Source organism: Leuciscus leuciscus (assembly GCF_965113295.1).
Source record: "Leuciscus leuciscus genome assembly, chromosome: 21".
Classification (NCBI taxonomy): Eukaryota; Metazoa; Chordata; class Actinopteri; order Cypriniformes; family Leuciscidae; genus Leuciscus; species Leuciscus leuciscus.
Window position 1 is genome coordinate 21,841 of NC_138745.1, and position 16,346 is coordinate 38,186.

The 16,346-nt window shown below is 37.8% G+C and overlaps 1 long non-coding RNA gene across 1 annotated transcript; it reads left to right on the top strand.

Annotated features, from left to right (window-relative positions):
• The first annotated feature begins 12,315 nt into the window (after positions 1–12,315).
• Positions 12,316–16,198, top strand: LOC309485496. Its single transcript, XR_014201210.1, has 3 exons — positions 12,316–13,153; positions 15,727–15,755; positions 16,061–16,198. It is a non-coding gene; the product is annotated as an uncharacterized lncRNA (long non-coding RNA).
• The last annotated feature ends 148 nt before the right edge of the window (positions 16,199–16,346 follow it).

Here is a 16,346-nt window from a genome sequence, read left to right on the forward strand (position 1 = left end):
TGTAGTTGATTTATTATTTACATTTTTTTTTCCTTTAAGAATTTGTTTAATGCAGCATCCAAATGTTTATATGTGTGTTTGGGTTGTTTTAAAAAAAAAATATATATATATATATAATATATCATAGAGTTGTCTGTTGTGGTGGTGATAAAACGAGATCTGTGGTGACGTCACAATCGTACTGCATTGTGGGACATATAGGTGCCTGAAGTGTACATATGAAGTAGACTCGCTCCCTCGGTCAAAATCGAGGGAACGAGGGTCTGTCCATCTAAACTTCCCTCGTCCACTTCACGAAGTGGAACGCACTTCAAAATGGCGGCAGGGATTCCCCCGAGGGGAAGTGCTTAGGGAAGTTCGCAAGTGCATGTCTAAAAGTGGACTGGAACGCAGCATTGGAATCTCCAATTGATCTCACTTTGGTATTTAAACAAATAGCAAGAGTCAGTAAGTGGGATGTTGTACACGATACCACAGTAGGTAGTGACAATTACCTAATAATCTGTGAAATAGGAGTGGGACCAGTTCAGTTGGAGGAAATAGGTTTCCCTAGATGGAAATTAAGAAATGCCAACTGGGCACTTTATAATATGACATGTAGTATGAGGTTAGAAGGAATGAGTTAAAACAGGTATGATAGTATAGATGATTTTAATGCAAACGTAGTAGAAATCATGCACTCCACTGCAGTAGAAGTTATTGGTAAAGGAAGTGGATTAAAACAACATAAGGTAGTCCCCTGGTGGTCAGATGAATGCAATAAAGCAATTAAGGCAAGAAACAGAGCTTTTAGGAAAGTTAAAGGATCCTTTTCTTTTAATGACCTAATCGAATACAAAAAGACACAAGCAGAAGTTAGACGAGCGATTAGAAAAGCTAAGCGAAATTACTGGAAGCAATTTTGAAATAACATGGGGAGAGAAACACATATTAGTCAAGTGTGGGGTATGATAAGAAGGATGGCAGGAATTAGGAGGGAGTATACATTGCCAGCTATCAAATATAATCACTAAATTATGATAACAAATAAAGATAAGGCGGAGGCCCTGGCAAAAACATTTGTAAAAGTTCATAGCTCTACAAATCTGACATCTGATGCAAGGAAAGGTAGAGATGAAGTAATGAGAGAACCCTCCCACATATTAATGGAAAAGGATGATTTTAATGGAACACTAAATGTTTCCTTTTCTTTATTTGAGCTGAAAAGAGCGTTGGTAGGAGCCAGAGCAACGTCCCCTGGTAAGGATGAAATATGTTATAAAATGGTTGAAAACCTAACTCATCAAGCGCAGTTGGTGATCCTGCAGCTATATAATAAGGTGTGGGAATCAGGGGTATTGCCGTCAGCATGGAAACACTCTGTTGTTATCCCATTTGGGAAACCAGGGAAAGATAAAGGCGAAACAACTAGCTATAGACCTATCGCACTGACATCTAATTTCTGTAAAATAATGGAACGTATGGTCACTGACAGGTTAACTTACATATTAGAGAGTAGGAATTTGCTAATACCACAGCAGAATGGTTTCCGTAGAGGGAGGTCAACCATGGATCCTGTGATATGTTTGGAGGATGAAATTAGGAAGGCTCAGGCAAAAAGGGAACTGGTAGCTGCTGTCTTCTTTGATGTGGAGAAGGCTTATGATATGTTATGGAAAGAGGGTCTCCTTATTAAATTAGAATCCATGGGAATTGGTGGAAGAATGTTCAACTGGATTATGCATTTTCTGAAGGACTGGACTATAGAGGTAAGAATTGGAGTATCTTAATCCAATGTTTACTCTATAGAAAATGGGGTACCACAAGGAAGTGTATGTAGTCCTATTTTATTTAATATCATGATTAATGAGGTTTTTTTCAGAGGTTGATGCTAGCCTTGGGAAGTCTTTATATGCATATGATAGGGCAATATGGGTAAGAGGTCATAATGCAGCATTTGTTGGAAAGAAGCTACAGGCAGCAGTCCGCACTGTTGAGAAGTGGGGAAACAGGTGGGGTGTTCGGTTTTCTGTGGACAAGACACAGGTTATGATTCTCAGGCTCGGTTGACATAACGTGAAGACTCTTGTTTCTGGACTAGGATAGGAACAGGGGACTCAGGAAGGGTGGTCTCAAGGTCATCGCTGATGGAAGGGCCGATGGTGAACTGAGAACCACAGTGGAATAATACACACTCAACAAAGGCCTCGAAGTTCTCTCGAGGTCCTACACCAGGCAGGCGTGCCTTTGTCTCCACATTGACACCTGTGTAAAAAAAGAAAAAGAAAAAGAAACTCAATGAAAAGTCAGGAAAGGAAGTAAGGCACGCCAGGTCGAGAAAAGCCATGGTGTGGGCCTCAAGAGAGAGCTGGTCCTGCTCCAGGAGAATCAGAAGAACCACAGGATCCATTTGGTAGTTTGGTTGGTTATTCTGTAACGCTGGTTCTCAATGACGATGGAGACAACTGGCATATAAAAATAACAAGAAAATTTATTTCAACAATGATAGTAATCCAGGATGCAAAACAGTGAGCATGCACAAACAATAACCAACACTGAACATGACACGAAGGGAACTTAAATACACAGAAGAACAATGAAGACAACAGCTGAAGACGATGAGTGAAGACGATGATGATGGCTGGCAGGTGCGGGTAATGATGGATTGAGTGCAGGTGTGAGCCGGAGAGGATGATGGGAAATGTAGTGCTGACGGAACTAACAGAAGACAGTGACGATGACAGTGACAGTGAATCGTGACAAAGCGAAGGGGAGAAACGGTGATCACAAGACTAAGAATTGGACATACAGGTCTCAATCACAATCTCAGTCGTTTAGGGAAACACGCAACAGGACTATGCATAAACTGTGACAAAAGAGAGACTGTAGAACATGTATTGCTAGAGTGTAAAGCATACAGCACAGAGAGAATCATACTGTTAGAAAAAGTCAAAGAATTAGGATATACACATTTATCAGTAGAGGGTTTACTTTCTTTTTCTACATTAACCCTCTAGGCGCCACGGTCGAGTTTACTCGACAAGATGCGGCACTGAATAAAACAGCCGATTTTGTCAAATAGGGTGTCAAATTTTGTTCAACCTCCCCTCCACTAGATGGCACACATGTTATACTTCATCCCCGACTCAAAAAAACGTCATGCTTCTATACAAAATCTACGAGCTAGAGCGCATTGAATCAGTGCGAACAAAAGCGGAGCTAGTGTAAGAGTGAGCCATTCGGTTTGTTTCTAATGATTTACACAGTTTGTTTACTACTTACTATTTACTTGAGCATTCAGTATTATGCAATATAGCATACAGAAGGTGAGGGACATTTTGGGGGGAAAGAAGTGCTGCATTTTATCATTTAAACATGTGACTTTTCATGAAAATTCTATAATCCAAGATTGCCGCCACCATATGATGTCATAATATGCAAATTAGATTGGAAAATGTAATCCCTACATAAACTTTGTGTCATCCTTAATATTTCTCTAATTTACAGAAAGTCTCTATCTTTTATCACTTTTAAGATATAGCCTTTTGAAATTAAGATGTCAAAATCGAACGTTTTAGGAAAAAACCTCTGGCGCCTAAAGGGTTAAAGAGATAGTTCACCCAAAACCAAACAGTTGCTGGTCCCCATTGACTTCCATACATAGTAGGAAAAAAATATACTATGGAAGTCAGGGGTACATCAACTGTTTGGTTACTCACATTCTTTCAAATAAAGTTTATTTTCAACAGAAGAAAGAAACTTATTCAGGTTTAAAACAACTTAAGAGAGTAAATTATGACTTTTTGGGGGGAGAACTATCCCTTTAATGTTAATAAAAAAACAAAACACACAGAGGAAATCATTCACTGCTCTTGACTGAGAACTTTAAGTCTGTTGTGTTTTATTTTCAGATTTGTTCATTTAATTACTTTCTTCAATTCTACTGTTAAATACACCTATAGCTGAAAAAATAAAGCACTGTTTATTTCATTTGTATATTAAGTTGTGTATGTGTAATATGTATCTCTGTTCTTAATTTTTAATAACAAAGAAAATAGTGACAAAGATTTTTATTTTCGCCACTTTGGCCTAAATGTCTGCCATTCTGCCTAAATGTCTGCCTAAATGTCTGCCAGATACATGTAGGAGCACATTTGACAATAGGTATATGTTAAAGTTCGCGGATGATACTGTGATTGTGAGTCTTCTTGTAAATGAGGAGACATCTCATGGCCCAGTGGTGGAGGACTTTGTCTCCTGGTGTGCAAAATGTAACCTAGGTCTAAATATATCAAAGACCAAAGACATGATCATAGATTTTGGAAAATCTGCCATTTCAGTTTCTCCTACTGTCATAAATGGAAGAGATATTGAGTTTGTGGAAGAATATCGTTATCTGGGTACAGTTATTGATAATAAATTAAATTTTAATGCTAACACAGATGCCATTTGTAAAAAGGTTCAGCAGCGTATGTTTTTCCTAAGAAAAATGAACTCTTTTAAAGTATGCTCAGTGTTAATGACACTGTTTTATGGGAGTTTTATTGAATCCGTAATTTCTTATTGTGACATTGTATGGTTTCATTGTATTAGCCTGTCCAACAGAAACAGAATAACCAAACTGATAAAGACTGCTTCGAAAGTGATTGGAGCTCAGCAGATACTGCCCCAGGACATTTTAAAAAGGCCTGGTTGTCAAAAAAGCCTTTGCGATAATCAATTGCCCAACACACCCATTACACAAAGAGTTTGTTATTCTTCCATCAGGACGTAGATATAGAGTAATGGGAGGGAGAACAAGGAGGTTTAAGAACTCATTCATACCAACTGCTATTCTAATGTTAACCCTTTAGGCGCCAGAGGTTTTTTCCTAAAACGTTCGATTTTGACATCTTAATTTCAAAAGGCTATATCTTAAAAGTGATAAAAGATAGAGACTTTCTGTAAATTAGAGAAATATTAAGGATGACCCAAAGTTTATGTAGGGATTACATTTTCCCATCTAATTAGCATATTATGACGTCATATGGTGGCGGCCATCTTGGATTATAGAATTTTTATGGTTTTTGTTGATGTTTATTTGGTTGTTTTTTTGTTTTTTAGCTGACAAAGACGCACACATCACAAGGACATGAACACACAAAAAAGAACACATATTGTGCACTACTAAATGGTCAGGGAAATAGATAGTAAATCAACAGTGTAATAAATGGCAGACAAAAACAATTGTTGCAGGGCTTTTGCTGTAGAGATAATGACTCCATATTCATCCAGGTGACGTTTCTTGTAGTGTTTCATGGTGTGGTCTTGCGATAGACTATGCATAATAGCCCCTCTGCCCCGTGTCACATCGCCTCTTCTCCTGCTACGAGCAGCAGCGCGGGCGCGGCCAGATCTGCCTCGCGCGCGCGTCGAGTGTGCACAGCTCGGACTACTGTCATTGTCATTGCGACTCCCCACCCTGCCTCCACGTTGCCCCCTAACTGTCCTATGAATACTTCGACCTCGTCTAACATACCCAGTGGCATTAGACAAAGTCTCCACCACAATACTGTCGCCGCGATTGCGGAGAGGCACACGGTCACCATGGCTAGCGCGGTAAAAATCTCCCGCGGCCGCCTCGTTCCCCACAACACTAACACGCCTGCTAACTTCGCGATGAACACTCTGACCCCGGGAAACATTGTTCCCACCACTGACATTGGGCAAAGGACCATCTAACGTTATATTGGGCAAAGGATTCACCGTTTGTGCTTGGTGTAGGGCTACACTTTCACTTTCAGAATCACCGTCATTTTCTGAAGGCAGATAACGTTATTCCCCTTCAGAATCAGGGTCCGCGAATAGAAGACCCAACACTTCATTGCGGGTAAGCTTTATTGATGCCATTAGATAATAATAATAATAATAATAATCTAATGCAAATACTCGCTGACGTTGACAATATTGCTCTGATGAAATGGCTCACTCGCACACTAGCTCCGCTTTTGTTCGCACTGATTCAATGCGCTCTAGCTCGAATATTTTGTATAGAAGCATGACTTTTTTTTGAGTCGGGGATGAAGTATGACATGTCTGCCAACTAGTGGAGGGGAGGTCGAACGAAATTTGACACCCTATTTGACAAAATCGGCCGTTTTATTCAGTGCCGCATCTTGTCGAGTAAACTCGACCGTGGCGCCCAGAGGGTTAAGGACAAGCGGCAGCATGTTTATTATTAGGGCTACTGTCTCTTTAAGAACTGCACGCGACGCGTCTAATATACACGCATATGACAAGCAGATTTTAATCAATTTTCTCTGTTTGCTTTCACTTTAGACATAACCAACTTTGTTTATGTAAACATTGTCTGTATTTGACAGTATTAGCGCAATATAAGACTCAAAAGATAACTTAGTCCAGTAACAGGCTTTTAGTGCATGTGCGCGTCGAGTGTACGCGCTCAGTAAAGCGCATATTTGAACAGCGCATCAGCAGCGAATGACATGTTTAACCGGCAAGGCTTTAAAGCACATGCAAATAATGAACTTTTGTGAACTGCAGTGTCCCGTTCCTCTGCGTTAACATTTGATGTGAATATACGTCGTGCTGCAGTGTAGCCTATAGATGAAGGCGCCGCAACTGATAAAATGCGCAGTTGTTTGGTGTGATTTTACGATTCCAAATTTAGGGGGGCCAGAGGGGGGGCCAAGCTTGGTGACACGGGGGCACTGGCCCCCCCGGGCCCCCCCCTAGAACCGCCACTGGGAAGTGGAAATACTGGGTTAATTCAGCCATATATGTTTGAACCAGAAATTGATTCAGAAAAAGAAGTGGAAGAGTGAATTATACAGGGTCGTCTACAAAGTTGATGTATCAGAATGGTAATGCGTTTTATGTATCGCTCTTTACAACGTTGGACACATAACGGTAAATAATATGATTAGGTTTTTGCTTGATTATGTTATCAAAATGCTAATAATGTGTTGCAGACAACTGCCTTCTAAAAATCTGTATTTTTAGAAACACTTTGAACAACTCATAACGTCAGTGGAGAAAGGCATATAGTTCATCATAACATTGTAATATACATCATATTCATAATTGACCTGCTTTATTGCTAAATGTACCCGATTTTTCATATCAACAGAAAAATATACTGGGATAATCTGCTTCTCTGCTTCAGAGAATAGTTAATGATGTGCTAAAGCCCCGCCCCCCTCGCGACGGGATTGGTTACAACATGCTTGTGATGTTGAGAACGGGCAATTTCAAATCGCGTTTTTGTTAAACTGCAGTTTTAAGGAGAAAAAATATCATCAGTGGTTTTGACTGATGAATTTGCACATGGTTTGTCTTAAGGCATATTTAAAACACCACATAAACATATAAACAACATAAAAAATTAGATTTTCATCACAGAGAAATCATTGTCATCTGATGTCTTGCATCACATGATTCTCACAAGGCTCTGAATATGTCATTGTGTTGCTGTGATTTTCCTCAGTGTCTTCAACACTGTGCCACATGTAAACTGAAGACCTCACGGAGAAGGGACTAAAGTTATTAAACTGGATATGTCAGAGTCTCATTAAACCCTCTCATTTAGTAATTTAGTCCTTATATTAAAATCAAGAGCAGGCACGGCTGTGGTATCTGTCAGATATACTAGACACTAGACAGACATAGTGAACTTAATCCATCTTGTTTACACTTTTCACTTCTGTTCTCACACATTATATCATTATACAACACATGAACACAACAAGGGTCATTTGTAATTAGAATGTGCAAGTCTTCTGAAGTCATCCTTTTATATTTAGCTGTACAAACAGCTCGTTATGCTGATTGATATTGCAACTCATGAAAGGCAATCTAATGGTTTTACCTGATCTTGTCAGTTTTATAATTTAGGTAAATTTTTTATAAATTTAACCAAAAAAATTTAAATGATATTTTACTCATCTGATTGACCTAGTTTTCTAACCCGTGCCTAATAACACACAAAACAAGCATGTGTTATTAATTAAAGAACACAAATTTCACAGAATATTTCATATTTAATGGTATTTAATTATTTGTTATTTGTTTTCATTGCATAAACCATTTTGACCAGCAGGCCATCTTGTGGCCGTTCTGAGAACTTTGCAACGGTGAATTATTTTGTGAAGCATTTGGTTCAATTGATTCAGAGTTTAGAAAAGCTTTGTTTCTCCCATAACTATGCTATATAGTAATATTCTAGTGATTAGGACTTGCTGGATCTAATTAAAAACCCAGAGCATCTTCTTCTTCTTCTTTAAATTTATTTGCGGTTGTCATACCAATTTGGTGCATTACCGCCACCAACTGTTTGGGGTGTGGAGCTTCAATGCGGATTTAGACACTTATATAGATATATATATATAAAAAGGTTTATTCTTGGTTGATCTTAAATTCTATCAAATAGACCTGTTTCTTTTAGGTACCACATTAGAACTGGCCATAATCATGAGTGTTTATTATGTGAGTGTTTGCTATGTGAGTGTTTTTTGTGATGTGCAGCACCTGTGCAAAACCAATTTCCTAAGGGATAAATAAACTCGAACTGAACTGAACTGAACTGAATTCTTTTTTATTTTATATTTTGTTACCTATATTTAAGGCTTTGCTTTTAAAATAGGGACATTAGTTTGGCTGTAATGCTCAGTCACATGCAAAATAGTAAAACCAACATGAAAAAAGAATCGTGATAAAATCGTGATTTTCCTGAAAAAAATAAAAATAATATGTGATATGATATTATTGCCATATCGCCCACCCCAGGTGTAAAAAAGTGCCTAGATGTGCTTAGATGCTAAAAATGTGTTATTATTGATCATTATATCACACTACAATTAAACATAATGAAACATTCATTTGAATTGAAATTGTTTTATTAGCTTATCATTTATTTGTTTTTTCTAGAGATTGCAGTCATGCATGACATGGTGAAAAATGACTTGAAATAATACTGAAAATAGGTTAAGATGAATGTTAAAGGTGTGCCCCCTAAAAGCACAAGTGGCCCCTGCCTGGCCCCCCCAGTTACTGTGGTCTAGAACCGCCACTGCCACTTCCCATCGAGCAGCGTTTACTATAGTAAAGATGAGCGAGTGGATCAGGTATTCTGAACTGCTGTGAGTGGAGGCAGGGCTTATTTGCATATTCATGAATCCGCATATAAATTAAGTAAGGATGTAGAGCTACATTCAAGCTATTTTAAGGAATGAGATAATTATTTTCACTGGATTTTGTATTTTTTTTATGTGTCATTTTGGTGATCAAAGATGAGTTTTAAGGGATAAAACTATTGACTGCAGGGGGACTGTAAGTAAGCATGGAGTAGTTGACTTCAGATCAACACTGAGCAATTAATCAGGAAAAAAAATCTCTTTGCACAAACTTTGCTGGAGTAGCAATAAGGTAGTGAATAATGTGTGTGTTGGTTCAGTACAAAAACATTTAAAAACTCTCATAGTTCATCACATAAAACTAAACTTTGATAAAGTTATGATACTGACCCTGCTTTGCTTTAGTTCATTTCTGAACATCAACTCTTCAGGACCTCAAAGACAGTACAATACACTTATGGAACAAACAGACTGCAGATTAAATACTTTGCAGGGAGAGGTTGTGTTTTTCCTGTGCTTTAAAGGGGTCATATAATGGTACATGCACTTTTACAAGCTGATTTGTACTGAAATGTGTGTTGGCAGTGCCTGTACACAACCATCATAAAATAATAAAAATCCATCCAGTGTTTTTTTTTAAATCTTCTTATATGTTTCCTCCCATCTCAAATCAAGCTGTTCGATTTTGTGACGTCGCAAAATCGACGCCCCTCCCACGATGGTTGATTGACAGGAGCGTTTCAACACAGACCCGCCCTCGCGCCCTCGTGAGCGAGCTGTCAATCATAGCCAGCGCGGACCGGCGCATCATTGTTGATACGCTGGAGCACTGAGTAGAATGGCATCTAAGCGATTGTGGTGTTCTGTTCTTCGGTGCAATAACGAACACAGCATCAAGTTGATGTTCCTAAATCCATACAGCTAAAGACGCAGTGGCTGAGTTTGTTTTCGAAGGGAATATTCCCCACGATCAACGTCAATGCTTTCATGTTTGCGCGAATCATTTCACCAGACTGCTTTACAAACGAGGGTCAGTATAAAGCTGGTTATTTGCTAAGAAGCTGCTCCTGAAAAAATGATCAGTACCAACTATTCGTGTTCCTGCTGCACCTCCAGAAGAACTGAAGTGAGTGTAACGTTTTATTGACCTTTATATTAATCTTTATATTAATCTTTGCAAAGCGCTTGCTGCACGCTTCACGATGAATGCGGCTGTTTGCACTCAGGGTACATTACAGCATGTTTTCTTTGTATGACGTTCTCAATATAATTCATAATCCCATGTTTATAATGAACAACGCGTTATGGTTATTGTGTTATTGTGTTATTGTGTTACGGTGTGCGCACAGAACAGAGGGGCGGGGTGAGCAAAGCTCATAATCATTTAAAGACACATGCACTTAAACGGCATGCTGAAAACAGAGCTGTTTTTGACCAGGTAAAATGAGTGTTTTCTTACAATACTAATGAGAATTTTTAATTAAAGTATATTAGAAACTTTTAATTTAGACCCTAAAGAATCATATTAGCTTGTACAAAAATGACATTATATGACCCCTTTAAAAAATATTCTAAACTGAGAGTTACAGGGAGATACAGTAACGGATGTATTCACTAACTTTGGGCATGAAGTAGACACTAACACTCCAAACAGTGGCATGGCATTTGCCACACACACACAAAGGAATGTGAAATGTTTGCAGCAAAATCTATTCTGAGCAAAAAGACAAACAGAGAAAAGGAGGCAGCTAAAAAAAATTCCTTGAGATGTCTGAACAAAAAACATTTGTGGTTTTCAAGTCTGGTCCATGTCATTTCTTTTTTGCTGCTTTAGGGCTGCTTTTCATTCTTTTGGTAAAAACTTTATGACGGGGAAGTTTTAACCTGAGGGAAACTCTTATAAAACCAGGTGAATCAATAGTATTGTTTATATACTCAGTCAAGCTCAGGTGCGTGTGGCTATTTTCTCTCTCCGGATGCCTCATTCTCAGACGCGGGCCAGTCCTGAGGTTTGACATCACTTACTGTACAACTGAGGACAAATGTGGGAATGAGTGAAACTCGACTGTAGCTATTACAGTTGTTCTATGTGAATCATTACAACATGGTTGGATCTGTTCCCTTCTGTTATGCTTTAAGACACAGAGCATATTGGTTATTAATTATCTGACAAATACTGTCTTTCATGAATTCCCCTTAGTTGTAAATGAGTCAGTTATGGTTACAGGTCTCACAAGGATGCAAGTACTCTGACTCTGTGACAGAATAACAGTTGCCTTTTCTTTGCTAAATTTTGTTAAAATTCCCATCAACCATTAAACACGGTCTCCCTCTTCATTTCTGAGTTCCACCTATCTAGTTTTTTTTTGTAATCTTGATTTTACTTTTAACTTGACATTGTGTACAAAGAATATTGTGACTTTTCTATCAAATTGCATGCTATCTTCCTCATTTGTAATTCGTTTAGGATAAAATAATTTGCTGAATGATTAAATGTAAAAGTATCAATGGTAATTAAAAGCAGAAGCAGATAAAATGTAAATTGTTACAATCGGATTAATCATCAAACTTTGTTACACTTCAATGGAAAAACTGATCCCACATGGAAAGAATCTATATGAGGATATATGCGCATATATGAAACCTATATGCAGTTTATATGCACATATATGCTGCATATATACAGCATATGTGCTGCATATATACAGCATATATGCACATATATGATAATATATATGCTGCATATATGCGTATATATGCCATATATAGGCAAAATTGAGGTGCATATATGTGCATATACAGGCCATATAGGTCTCCTGTATTGCTTCTTTATATATACATATAAGCCCTATATGTACATACAAGATAAGTCTCCTATATAGCTCATGGCAGGATGGTCATTTTGTAGCTCATATCTCACTTTGGCAACTGTTATACATGATGCCTAGCTCAGATAGGCACATCCATCAATTCGAAGCTCACGGAGCTGATCAAAAAGATAAATTGTTTTTTTTTCTGTTCAGTTTTTTGTCTTATTTTTGTTCTTGTACTATTTGATTGTTCTTAAGTAAATAAATAATGTAAATTTCTACATTTTGGGGTTTTATTTATGTTGCCTACACTGTAAAAAAAAGTGTAATTTTACAGGTAATGGTCTGTATTTTTTTTACAGAATTTTACCGTTTTTTCATTATAGTGAATGCCTGTTATTTTACAGATATTTGCTGTAATTTAAAGGTCCACTATTAAATTTACAGGTAATTGCTTGCTTGTATTTTGGTTTTACATCAATTTTACGTTTTTTAAAAGGAACTTGTCTGTATTTTTACAAAGTAATATTTTACAGATTTTTTTCTGTGAAATTAGAAAACAAAGAAAAGAAGGTATAACTGAAGAAATCTGCATCTATTCAATATGTTGTCCTTACAGATTATTAAGCATGTGGGGGTTAAAGTGAGTTTTTTTTAAGGTTAAATAATAGTATTTGTACATACAGTAGCCTACCCTACATAGGCTACAGTAGACCTGTATTGAATTCTTTTTTATTGCATATAGTCTTTTAATCTTGTCTTGCAAATAGATGCTCATTTTGATCATTATTTCATTGTCTTATTCTCCCATAATTTCATGTATATTTTATTAATATTTTTCCAAATCTCCGTTGCTGCACATTCAGGGCTTTGTGTGTGTGTGTGTGCGTGTGCGCCCACGCGATGACGCAGATTCAAATTCGCCGCCATTACGTTTCCGCTGTTTAGTCCCGCCCACAACAGTTAGCTGATCAGTCGACTTTGGATCTGTATCAAGGGCAAGCGGGAGATTTGAATTCAGTCTACTCTCGTGAAGTGGATTGTGAGATTAACAGTGGTTCAAAGCAATCGTATTCGTCGAGAGCAGCCGTGAGCAGGAGTCCTGTTGTCAGTCAGTCTGTTTGGATCACTGATCTATATAATGTTATTGGTTTGGATTCTTCGGAAATAACGCACTTTTCAGTGAGCCTGGTTCGTCACAGCGGACATCATGCCAACCGATCACCGGCTGAGGTAAGAGTCTGCATGTGAACGATATTTTATATTACATTTGTGTTAAGTTTACGTTACAGTTTTCAAGCTAACGTTAGCATTTTAAATGATGTTCAGTTAACTGGCGAGAGCTGGAGGCAAAACACTGAAAATGTAGCATGCATCTTTACATTTCCCATCTGTTTTAAGAAAGATCAGTTGAACCCACACCTCAAAAAAGACCTAAAACAAGCTTTCGTAGACTTGTTATACATAAAGTCCGTTTAATTGTGTATAAAATCTTTGTTAATACGCGATAGTATCTGTCAGTAAATCAATCTCTTAAATGGCGGGACATTTTTAAACACTGTCTGGAAGCTGAAAACTCTTCTCTTAAAAAATAGTGACCACGTTTTTGGCGGATTTTATTACCATTTTTAATAACCACAGTTTTTTTTTGGTTAACCATAGTTAATTTTCACAAGGGTTAACATGGCTATCAAGACCGTTAAGAAAACGAATTCAGTAAATAATGTACTTGTTGATGATACAGGAAAACACATGAGGCTAGAATATGAACACCACATGATAAATTGCATATTCTGGCTGCATGCTTGCCAACACGTCAGTTGAGGTTTTGCATTGTCCCAGTGGAACATAAGCTATGTTTCCATCAACTTGTCAATCGAATTATCTGAAGTTCGGTAAAAAAAATCATGCGAATAAAGCTGGTGAAAGTGTGTTTCCATCAAACGGCTTTAAAGTGAATAAAAACCTGTGCGTAATGACGTCACATGCTGTTTTGCGATCAAATTGGTATATCGAATTGATTTGAGACATTTTAAGGTGTTTCCATTCATTTTCGCACTGAATCACACAACATTCAAGCAAACATTTGCGAACAAAGTTTTGCTAGACAAAATGGATCGCGCCATCTACCAACAAATGATCAATATTGCACAAGTTGTAATAGTGCAGAGTCCTGCACGGGTCCATTTTTGGAGACCCGCCCCCGCCCGTACCCGCAAAGTTCAGCACCAGATCTGACCCGTGCCCGCGATAAATCGCACACAAGCTAAAATCATTCCATTTAAAGTGCTTTATTTTTTATCTCGCACCTCTCTCAACATCACAATAGCCTCATGAATGGGCTAATGAGCGCTAAAGTGCGCTTTGTTTTGGGCCATTCAAGTAGCCTAGGCTACCTCCAGTTCACGCGCGGGCGCCTCTCCGTGTCCTGATTATATTTATACTGCTATATTTAGCTCTTATGTATTAAATCCAGGAAAATGGTTGATTAAACATTGATTAAAATTGATTACAATTAATACAAAACGAAATTCACTTTAAAGAAAGTCTTTCTACAAAAACAAACTTAATAAAGTGGTCAAAATCATGTCTGCCCACTCCATTTGTCTCCCGATATTCGGGATCATCTTATCTTATTCATGCTTTTTTCACTTTTCATATAATCAACATGAAATAAAAAATAAAAATATATATATATTATTTTATTTAAACATGAATATGAAACTAAATCGTTTTTTAATGACTGGGCTACAACACATAGGCTTATTAGCCTGCCCTACAATCATTGAATATTATTTTGCTTGACGGGTTTTTATTTAAAAGAAAGAGCGTAGCCTACGTTTGTAGGCCTATATAGGCTATGGGCAATTTATATACACAATACTTAGGCCTACTAAAATATAATTAATATTATTTTATTGCATTTGTATTAGTTGTTTGAAGAGTAAAAAAATAAATCGGTCGATCTCAACGCAAGTTTACAACCGGCCAGTCGGTCGGACTAAAAGGGGAAAAAAATTTATTGGGTCGGTCCTAAATTGACAGGATCGGTCGGGTAACGGCAAACAAGAATATTTTTAAGGATGCCCAAAACACATATTTGCGAGTGTGTAATGGCAATTTAGACATACAAATATTGCACATATTTTTCATCCGCTACCCGCCCGCAAGGAGTTCATTATCCGCCCGCATCCCCGCCTGTGAATTTTAGGAATGTCACAATCCACCCATTTTAGCCACTTTTATGCGGGTACCCAACCCATTGCAGGACTCTAGGTGCTTATGTGACAGCTGATAGCGACATTATTTGACTATTATGGCATTTCTTAGATTGTTGCTATAATAGCCGTTTTATTTTTCTGTTAAATTAAATTCAAAAAGTATCTCATCTCCTCGTTTGTCCACTTTGTTGACACCGGCCATGTGTGCAAACCAGAATGTAGCCTATAATGGGTGCAAACTGGGCGGAAATTAACTAAAACTTCTTCTTTTGTGGCGGGTTGTACCCATAAAATGACCTAATACTTAATCGCAATCCATTATTTATTCGGCAAATAACGTTTCCATCAGCGTTTATCGCATAAACCGTATATCGATCAAGATAAAATCCGATGAGACCGACCGTATTTCATTTTAGTCGATATTCAAGAAATTCCATCGAATTTTACTGTTTCCATAAGGCATTTTTCATTCAATATCACATAATTCGGATAAAAACGTGTTGATGGAAACATAGCTATATTCTGACATGTGCAAATGTAATACTGTGTTAAAAAAAAAAAAATTGTGTGTGATTTCAGGTCAAGTGGAAAGCAGAATGATCATGGCAAACAAGGTATGGGAAGAAGTAATTTAAAATATTGTAATGGCCGAGTCTTCTGATTCCATATGATTGCACTAAAAGTGGCAGAAAATTTAATTTGTTTTATACTATATTTTCCCATGTGAATATTCATTTGAACCTTGTGAGGCCACTGGAGCTGCACAAGGTTTGGTTTTGCTTCAGTAAGACCACGATTGTGTTAGATTCCACCCATCTATTATCTTTTTCTTTTTTTTTGTATTGTAACTAGGCTCTGTCATTTAGAAACATGGGTTTTCCTATCACTTAATGACACATATCTCTACCTTTCATTCCAGCCAGAGGATCTGACGGTTGCTGCTCGCATCTCAGCCTACCTGATGGAAAATTCTTGCTGGATGAATGACCTTCACCTTCAATTTAACCTTGCCAAGACAAAACTGCTTATGGTTTCAGCCAAACCATGCAATCCTGCTGATTTGCCTTATACAACACCAGAAAGATCCGGCCCTTCCTATCGGAGCCACACAACTCCTTGTCTAAGCTCTTGTTCTATCCAGACTGGACTATTGTAATGCTCTCCTGGCAGGCCTTCCAGCATCAGTCAAACCTCTCCAACTGATC